The sequence below is a fragment of the Amblyomma mixtum genome, chromosome 3, assembly GCF_055824585.1.
Source record: "Amblyomma mixtum isolate Tamu chromosome 3, ASM5582458v1, whole genome shotgun sequence".
NCBI lineage: Eukaryota > Metazoa > Arthropoda > Arachnida > Ixodida > Ixodidae > Amblyomma > Amblyomma mixtum.
In genome coordinates, this window is record NC_143014.1 from 310,528,828 (window position 1) to 310,537,993 (window position 9,166).

Genomic DNA, 9,166 nt, shown 5'->3' on the forward strand with positions numbered 1-9,166 from the left:
CCTGTTCCGAACTGCCGCGCACACTCTCCCGACCTTGTTATCAGCTGAAAAGACCAGCTGCACATCATGCTTAGCTGCGATCTTCCGTAGTCGATGAGACAGCCCGTGTATGTATGGCATACATGCAACCTTCTGGCGTGGCCGGTCCGCTGGTTCCTGAACCGAGGGGAAAGCCTCGCGCTTCAGTTTTAGCAATAGTCGCTCCGTAAGCCGGGCAAGATGCTTTTGAGGGTAACCAGCTTCTTGTAGTCTGGCCACTTGCCTCAAAAAACCTTCCTCAAGTCGGTGGGGACACGACTGCCTCAGGGCTGTGGTCATACCGGACATGGCTATGCCGTCCTTGACAAGTCTTGAATGCTGGGACTGGAAGTTTAGAAGGGGCTTACCCGCCTTTGGAGCATACACCCAGCAAACATGCTGATTGGTTAACTTCAACTCCAGGTCCAAAAACCGGATACAACCCTCTCTTGGCACTTCAAAAGTGAAGTTGAGGCCCTGACCTCTATCCTTGAAGATCTTGAGAATATCAGGCGTCGTTCGGATGCTACTGGCCCCTTTGATGAAGACAAGGTAGTCGTCTACATACCTGAAAATTCGTCTTGTGACGTCCTTCAAATCAGCTTCCAGATTCCTGTCTACCTTCGATAGAAAAATATCACTGAGAATTGGAGCAACCCGAGAGCCGATACACACTCCCGAACGTTGAACGTACACCTTGTTTTCCCACATGATGAAGGTCGATTCTAGGTAGGCTGAAAGTAGCTCGAGGAAACTCTCCACCGTCATGCTGCAGGCGTTTCTGAAGGCGATCTCATCATTGTCTTCGACGATGCATTCATGGACGCACTTCATTAAGGTAGCATGGGGAAGGGAATAGAAAAGATCCTCAACGTCAACGCTAAGTACATTACAATTTCCAGGGTTCTGCTGCGACAGGTACTGCACCACCGACATAGAATTTGGGACAAGGAAAGGATCGTTAATCCTGAGGGGTCTCAAATTTTTCAGGAGGAAACTCGACACTTCGTGCTGCCAAGTTGCTCGTTCAGACACCACGGACCGAAAAGGAATATCCGGCTTATGCGTCTTCGCAGTGAAGAACAGGTCAAGATGGATCTGCGTTGCCTTTTTTACCTTCTCGCACAAACCATCAAGCTTCTTGCCTTTTAACCAGGCAATGATTTTTCGCTTGGAAACGGCTGGCTTCAGACCCACTTCTTTGAAGTTTTTTAGCAGAGCCGATTTCGCTTTTTCCTGATACACCTCATCAGGGACGATGACGAAGAACCCTTCCTTGTCGGACACCAAAGGCCTCAAATTACTTTTTACCAAATGGTCCACAACCCTTTGGAACTTGCGATGGGACCCTGACGAAAACCTGCCTTTCCCGATAACAGCCTCAGAAGCATCAGTCACAAACTTGTCCTTGTCCTTCTCTGGTACATGTCGAGCGATCATCCGCGGAATCGCCAACAGTTCGACTGGCTTCAAATCTGGCTTAAGACAAAACTTCGGACCAAGTTCCAGAATATGCCGATGCCTCTCCTCCACAGAACGGTCACCAAGGGTCAGAAGCTTCCCCTGGGGTCTATGGGCCTCCCTCTTCCTAGGCAAAGTTGGTAGAATCGTCCTCCAGAGGAACTCCGTAAGTTGATCGGCGGTCCTCATCCACTCAGAAAGCAGCCGATGATGCCGTTGGCCTCCGTGACTACCACAAAAGACCCGCAAATGATCCTTGTAAAAACGAGTTTGTCGCCACAACTCCGACGATAAGATGCGGCAGATCCTAGACGAATGGCCGGGAGAGGGCTGCAACCAGCCACAGAGGGCCTGGACATCACAAGGGCATAGGTGGTGTCGCGCATACCAAGAGGCCGTTCTAGCTCTGCATATACAAATAGCGATGAGAGCACACAGTACCGCTGGGTTATTAAAGTCGAAAGGTAAACATGAAACAGAGCCCAAGGAACTAGAAATGTAATTTAACAATACTGCAGATTGGGCAAGTTGGTTAACATACATCTTGAAAAATTTAGCGCGACACACAAGGACAGAAAGAGTAGACGACACGAGCGCTGACTAACAACTGGAAGTTTATTGGAAAACACGTAGAATTATAAAGGAAGAAAGTGCGATAAAATCGTTGGTCAAAAACCAAAAGAAGAAAACTAAACACAACAGTCACCGCCAGCTCCTGCTATCAAGGCGCAAAGCACTTGTCCAGATAAGCTACCTCTTTTTCCCGTATAGTAACGGACGGTTTGGCCACGCACGTGTTATGAGCCTTGGCGATACTATATGCCTCGTAAATTTCCCTACACAACACGTTGTCATTCTTGTACACAATCGTAGTGTTGTCAAGGTTCGGCGAGCACTTGCTGGTCCCGAGATCCTTGCACTCACGGCAGTGCAAAACAAGGTTCGAAGACACCGGTTTCCTGCAGTTTCCTGCATGAATACATAATAAATTTATACGTTTCATTCGAGAACGAACGACACACGACGCCATGCTTCTAGAGCCTAAGCCTAATGAACTTCCATATGCATGGAGACTTTCGAACACTGAATTCTTTACAACATTGTACGAACTGTACAATTTTACTCATATGAGCCTGACATATGTAGAAGCACGGAGAACATAATGGGCGTCTTACCTGGCATTTTTGAAGAAAAATGTTGCTCTTCGAAAATCGTGTGTGCACAGCTCCGTCCTTCGAAAAAAAGCAACAAACTACAACACACACGGGACGCTTGCGCCACCCAGCAGAAAAAAAGAAAGCATAAAATAGTTAAACACATCTCTCTTAGATGGCGCCAGTTGTCTCAAGCAAACCCAGCTCTCTCGCAGTTTTCACAATCGTCGTTTTGCTACAGCCTTGCAGGTGGGACAAGGGTTGTCCCGATGTCGCAAAAAGGGTTAAGAACCATCGGTTACCTTGCCTTCACATTATATGCCCTGCCCACGCCCATGTCTGCCTCTCTGCCCTCTTCCTGTTTCTCAACGTTGCACCTATCATTTTTTTTCGGTGCTGACGGCCGTCTAGCGCGACCAAGAACTCACCTTGAACCACTTTCTGCCGGTGAATAAATGTTTTCAATCCAATCCAATTCCGTAGCTCGCTGCGTTGTCCTTAATTTAAGCCGATCCCTTTTCGTTAGCCTCCACGTTTCTGCCCCATAGGTGAGTATATACCGGTAAGATACACCTGTTGTATACTTTTCTCTTGAGGGATATTGGTAAACTGCCATTCATGATCTGAGAGAACCTGCCATATGCGCTCCACCCCATTCTTATTCTTCTAGTTATTTCCCTCTCATGATCCGGATCTGCGGTCACTACCTGCCCTATGTAGATGTATTCCCTTACCACTTCCAGCACTTCGCTACCAATTGTGCACTGCTGCTTTCTTCCGAGATTGCGGAACATTAGTTTGGTTTTCTGCATGTTAATTTTTAGACCCACTTGCTCTGCCTGTCTAACTCATCGATCATGCTTTGCAGTTCATCTCCTGAGTAACTTAGCAAGGCAGTATCACTAGCGAATCGCTAATTACTGAACCACTCTCCATTGGCTCTTATCTCCAATGATTCCCAATCCAGGCCTCGAAACACCTCCTATAAATACGCGGTGAATAGCATTGGCGGTATCGTGTCTCCCTGCCTGACACCCGTGCTTACTGGATTTCTATTTCTGACTTTATGGACGACTTTGGTAGCTGTACAGCCGTTATAGATATCCTCCAGTATTTTTACATAAGGCTCTTCTACACCCTGATTCGGCAATGCCTGCATGACTGCTGAGGTTTCTGCTGTGTCAAATGGTTTCTCGTAATCAATGAAGGCTATATATAGGGGTTGCTTATATCGCACAAATTTCTTAACCCCTTGATAGTGTAAATATGGTTGAAGTATAAGGTTTTCCTTACTCCATTAGGGATTACCACAGAAAATACCTTACGAGCCATCCTACCGCCTACCTCTGCTGCGCACTCCGTAGTGATAGCTGTGAGATTATCGTTAATTGTTTGTGCATTAAGGGCGTCTGGAAAGTGTGCGGTTGTGATGTTTGCTTCGTGAAGTTCCAGGTGCTAGATGAAGAGAATTGTCGAGGTTCACTGATCAGAGCTGGGGCAGAAAGAGTAACAGCGGGCGAGGCAGCGACTAAGCGCGCGCTTGGCTTTGATAGTAGAAATGCGCAAACGAAATAGGACCAGCTAAACAGAACATAATGGATCACTCACAAGCGACGCCGCCTGTGTTGCAAATGCATTTCATGAATTTTACTGCGGGTTCTTCGTCCGTCACCCTGTAAACAATCACGTGTTTAAGACAGAATACTTCCTCTAATGCCAGAAGTGGATAATGACATGATAGAAGCTTCTGAATAACCGATCTCTGTTCCCTAAGTCGCCAAAGCCTTAGTTTCGGAAGAACCTGAAGCGCGAAACAGCCTGTTGGACATAAAGATGTACTAAAACAAGGTTACCAGCGCTGACAAGCCGAAAATGTAATCACGTCCCATAGATTCAAGGCGAATTCCCTCATAAAAATGAAAATTCTGCTTATAGAGTCTAGCACGATAAATAATTTGCAGAACATAATATATTTGAGTGGTCAAGAACAGATTTTAGGCTGTCGCACTGCCAAAAATCGAGAGACTATGGGGGACAGAAGTGTGCTCGTAGCGCTGTCTTTCCAATAACGGGCACTATACTTATGGCCATTTGATCGGATGCCAAGAGTCCATGCAGCAGCAGCATAATCAGCAGGTATAGATCCCCACGTACCAGACCACACACCACAACTCTTAGAACGTGGTGATCCAAATTATAAAAACCACGAATGACTACACTATTCAGAATACGCATAGAAAGCGGTTCTGAGTGCAAAGTGATTAGTGATTCTGAGTATACTTATTAAAGCCACGGGGCTGTAGAGTGCATACCACTATGCACGTCCACCAGTATGCGCGTCACTCGGAGGCACACGTGTCACATGACCTTCTCTGTCCAGTTCAGTTGGGGACTGGAACAGCGAGCAGAAACAAACCCTTGTATTATACGGTTCGTCACTAACACTACTTTTTATGCCGCGCGGCACACTCAGCGTCACAAATAAATCAAATGCGAGTGTGCAGCAACGCTTCCGGTGGGACCGTTCTTTCTTTCTCTTTGTTCGTGGCGGCAAGTGAGACCTTTCACGAATCTTCAATTTCACGCGCACCCGTCCTTTTCGCTCGATGCGAGGTCCGCATCTACCCGGCCTTTTGATTTTCCGCCTACAAAATGGCGTCGTCTCAACTCGCGGCTGTCCATCGCGATAACTATGTTTGGCAGACGCTTCCTTCTGGCCAGTTAGCTTGTTACCTCTGTCACTACGGCCCCGTACAATCTTTCGCTTCATGAGCCACACACACGTTTTCACTGCGCGCGCGTGCCGTGTTCTGTGGGACCGTGGTTTCTCCCGTGACCGCAGCGGAAAATGACAGCCTGCATGACAGCCTGTGCCCTCGCACATTTCTTCAGCTCCGATTCTAACGATAGTTTCTGGGTTGACAAAGTGACGGACTTTGCTGCCGACATTTTGCCGGAGACGCTGGTGCTTCCGATGGCGGCAGCGCGTTTCTGCGCGCATGCCCTTTCTCTCTTTTCGGAGGCACCACTCTTTCTTATGCCTGCCTTTCATCTTTCGGTGGCAACTCTCTTTCTTGTGCTTGCCTTTCCTCTCCTTTCGGCAGCACCACTGTTCCTCCTGTTTGTCTACCACCTTGTGGTGATAGTTCACTTTCCTTAACTGGCGGTTCCTTTCCTCCAGGTTGCAGCTTTCTATTTTGAGCTTTCCTTTAATTTTCTCTTGTGGAAGCGCATGCTGCTTCGGTCGCCTAGGTTGCTTCTCTCTGATAATCTCACACTGGTTGTCAGCGGATCCACGTGCGCTACCTGGCTCATGTCTGTCTTTGCCGCCTTTACTAAATTCTTCAAACCTGCGCTCTTCCTCCTCAGCGTCCCTGAGTGCACCCGCGTCCTCATCTTCCTCGGATGGAATGGCGTCTACAACCCCCATGGCGTCTGGAATGTTCTGAAGTCCACTGCCATCCAGCACTTTAGCTACTTCAGGCGCACATGAACTAGCGTTCTCTCCCGACATGAGTGCTGGCACGCAGCTCTCGTCATGCTCCTGACGTGTTCCAGCCGATTGCAGATGACGGTCTGCCTTGCAATCAGATGCGGCGTTTCCGCTACTGCGGCTGCTTTCCGGAGTGTGACTAAGCTCACAGCGCTGCGAACGCTCGAGACTCGTTTTGCATCGATCGCCGTAAACAGCGTCCAACTTAGCGTCCGCAAACTCTATATGCGTCCGAATCCGTTGACCGAAAGTGTCACGTTTCTGCGTTTCTGCCGAACGCGATGCACGCGAGTTGGAAGTAGCGCTCGTCCTTGTCTGTTCCTTCTTCGTCCTTGTTGTCTTAGCGCTTGAAAAATGTCAAATCTGCACCAACTAGCCCGATCCGCTACCCTTCTGAACAACACAGTGTGTCATCCTGTTTGACTTCGCTAGAACTGGCACTGGCCTGCGTTTCTGCCGAACGCGATGCACAACACAGTGCTTCATCCTCTTTGACTTCGCTAGAACTGGCACTGGCCTGCGTTTCTGCCGAACGCGATGCACAACACAGTGCTTCATCCTCTTTGACTTCGCTAGAACTGGCACTGGCCTGCGTTTCTGCCGAACGCGATGCACAACACAGTGCTTCATCCTCTTTGACTTCGCTAGAACTGGCACTGGCCTGCGTTTCTGCCGAACGCGATGCACAACACAGTGCTTCATCCTCTTTGACTTCGCTAGAACTGGCACTGGCCTGCGTTTCTGCCGAACGCGATGCACAACACAGTGCTTCATCCTCTTTGACTTCGCTAGAACTGGCACTGGCCTGCGTTTCTGCCGAACGCGATGCACAACACAGTGCTTCATCCTCTTTGACTTCGCTAGAACTGGCACTGGCCTGCGTTTCTGCCGAACGTGATGCACAACACAGTGCTTCATCCTCTTTGACTTCGCTAGAACTGGCACTGGCCTGCGTTTCTGCCGAACGCGATGCACAACACAGTGCTTCATCCTCTTTGACTTCGCTAGAACTGGCACTGGCCTGCGTTTCTGCCGAACGCGATGCACAACACAGTGCTTCATCCTCTTTGACTTCGCTAGAACTGGCACTGGCCTGCGTTTCTGCCGAACGCGATGCACAACACAGTGCTTCATCCTCTTTGACTTCGCTAGAACTGGCACTGGCCTGCGTTTCTGCCGAACGCGATGCACAACACAGTGTTTCATCCTCTTTGACTTCGCTAGAACTGGCACGGGCCTTTTCATTAAAGGGTCAGTCTACTGAATTTTATCGACCATATTTTCTTTGCGGCAACCGATAGCTCTTTACTCAAATTACCGTTTAGACAGCTGTGGTGCCAAGGAGTGCGGTAGAACATTTTAAAATAGAATTTATTAATGTGGGAACACATATGTATGAGATGGTAGTCTCATCTGGCAACCATCTGGATTTCCGCCGCGCGGAGAGTCGGTTTGTTTACAGCAATGGTTCTCGTCCTGACGACCAGATGGCGCCACTATAGGCTGAGTTTATTTTTGCGTCTCTGCTAGCATACGCTTAACGAAAAGTGGGAATGTGCCTGCGTTTTGCGTACGTGTAACTATAAATATTCATGTGATTTACAGAAAAAGCGAGCGGTACGCCTTCTACAGTTTACTAGAACAAAACGTGCGTTTCTCTGACATTGGGGCATACAAATGGTACGTAGTATATTCACTTATGCTTCTACAAAAAAAGACTACCACTTTCTTGAACAAAATGAACGTTTGGGGTCGCCACCGTGCTTTTTTACGCGACTTTTAACGCCGAAATAAAATATAAATTCCTGCCTAAACCGGGCGCAGACCCCTCGTTATTGATGTTATAGGGTGCCAACTACCAGAATATGTCATTATTTATACACTCATCTCGGTGAGTAGACTGACCCTTTAATGTCCAGCCGAACATCCTCTCTGCCATTCCCTACAACTCCTGCTTTTGACTCGCTAGGAGATCCAATTTCCTTCAACTCTGCTCCACTCTCAATGGGCGAGACGTCTGTAACTGCGTCGTCCGGTGCGGTGGCTACCTTATCCGAAGATAGAGAGGTTTCCTCAGTTCGCGAATGCGGGGCATCTACCACTGTTATAGCAGCAGTTACATCTGCCACGTACGGACTACCTTCCTCTGTGCCGCACTGGCAGGACTACTCCACAGCTATGCACTCCACCTCTGTGTCACGATCGTCCGAACCTTCCGCATTTTCCAGCCATTCTAAAATGTCGGCTGTTAGCTGGTAGGGAAAATTGTAAAACGATTTGGTACTATTTTCCTCTCGCTGGTACCGTTGACGAAGGTCCGCCGGTGACAGGTCATATCTCATCAGCAAAAAGCCTTTCAGCTCATCGTAGTCCGCCAAGCCGCCGTCCAACAGGCGCTTGATAACTTCATACGCTTCGCTGGAAAGAAGGGCTACGAACTCCTGTGCCCAACTATTCCGCTCAACGCGCTTTCTCTCGCAGACGCGCTCAAACTCCGCCAAATACTTCTCCATATCTTCTGCGATCACGAAGGGCCGTGGCCTGTCTCTCGGCTGCCGGCCGTTGGACTCATGCAGAACGGACAATGCTTCATTCTCTCGCAACTTATCCGATGCGCTTCAAGCTCTAGGTCCATAAGTTTCCTAACGCGAGCACGCCGTTTTATCTCAAGTTGCTTCCGTTTTTCTGCCTCTTCGCGCCAACAGCTTTCTTTGCCCTCGCTAACAAAGCGTCCCTTGGCCTCGCGTTCCACGCGTCCTTTGGCCTCGCGATCACGGCGTTCTTTGATCTCATCCCAGGCCTCGTTGGCTTCCTCAGCCGTTACTTCCTGTGCCCGCATGATCTCAAGGATCGCATGTTTTCGTTTCGTGGGGCCCAAATCAATGCCCAACTCTTCGCAAATTTCGATGAGTTCCTTCACTTTAAGGTTCTCCATCGCACACAATAGCCTCTTGCTGTTCGCCCTTTGCTTACAATTCCCTTGCCGTTCACTACTATAGCACTACTAGTATGAAACGCGCAAGCAATTCTTTACACCAAA